The sequence below is a fragment of the Callospermophilus lateralis genome, chromosome 18 (assembly GCF_048772815.1).
Source record: "Callospermophilus lateralis isolate mCalLat2 chromosome 18, mCalLat2.hap1, whole genome shotgun sequence".
Classification (NCBI taxonomy): domain Eukaryota; kingdom Metazoa; phylum Chordata; class Mammalia; order Rodentia; family Sciuridae; genus Callospermophilus; species Callospermophilus lateralis.
The window spans coordinates 62,470,137-62,471,419 of record NC_135322.1 but is presented as its reverse complement, the minus strand read 5'-3'; positions in this window follow the sequence as shown (position 1 = coordinate 62,471,419).

Genomic DNA, 1,283 nt, shown 5'->3' with positions numbered 1-1,283 from the left:
AAAATGCAGACCCAAAGACCTTTTGTGACCTTGACACAGATCAGATTCCAGGGAGACAGGATAATGAGATGCAAAGTCCCCCAAGCATAAAAACCTATAAGAACAAGTTTTAATCAGAACCAGTCACATTGGGCCCAGGTGACCTGAGTGGCCTTTGGATATTCAGCATGTCATTGTAAGTAGACTCTCTCCTCCCTGGGGCAAGACCCTGTGCAGTGGAAACTTGAAAGTGTCAGTCAAAAGTCAGGAGGTGGACGGGTGGGACTCTGGAAACTTCCCTGGGGCCCTCTATAAAAGCAGAGGGCAAGGAAAGTTTGCTCTCCCTGTGCTCTGAGGGGACCCACTCTTTTTTGAGTGTTCTTTCTTTCCTTTTCTAATAAACCCACAAAATCCTTCCTGTGGGGTACGAAGAACCAGGCACAGTTCCCCAGGTTGGCTCTGGCTCAGCCGGTGGGTCTCGGGTGAGGCCCTGGCTGTTCCTAGGCCGTTCCCCTCCCCCAGGTAACTCTAAGACTGGCTCCCCTTCTTCTTCCAGGTCTCAGCTCAAATGCCACGCTCTTGTTGGGACTTTCTTGAGTGTCCTTTGCAAAAAAATCACACGCAGTCCTCCCCGCATCCCTCCCAAGCCTCCGGGTCTCCCCTCTCTGCCTGTCCTTCTCGGTATCACCTGCAGCCACATATTGACTGTCTACTGATTGTCTGTCCTGCACTGCCGGAATGCAGGGCCACCTGGCAGGGACTCTGTCTCCTTCCCGGAGGGTTGCCCCAGGCCCCAGACAATGCCAGGCAGTGACCGCTGCACTCGGGGAACACGGGTTGCAGCGAGCAGGCGGGAGAGCTGCGTGTGGGGAAGAAGTAACGCTGTGAGGTCTTCACTCCAAATGGCTTTGTTTCCGAGTCCTGCTCACTTGCACTTAAAACACGCTTATTTATGAAAAAGCAAAATATGCACAAGGTATAAAACTCAAAAAGGCCAGAAGACAGTGTGCAGGTGAGCACTGAGCTCCCCACCCTGACCTGGCACCTGCTCCCCTGTGACAGGGACGCTGCTCTGGAGACTTCCCGGGCAGGGCAGTTACTTCTTACCCACCCCCTGCCCTTCCACCCCTCCCTAATATGGTTGCAAGGTTTGTGCCCCTCCTTTCCTTCCCTGGCAGGAGAGATCCACAGGGAAGTCCCACCTAAGTGAGTAAGATGCTAACTGCCAAACAATCCTTCTTCACATTTGCAGACCCCAGAACATCTGGTCGCCTTGGTAACACCACTCCTCAGTCTAGCTCAGG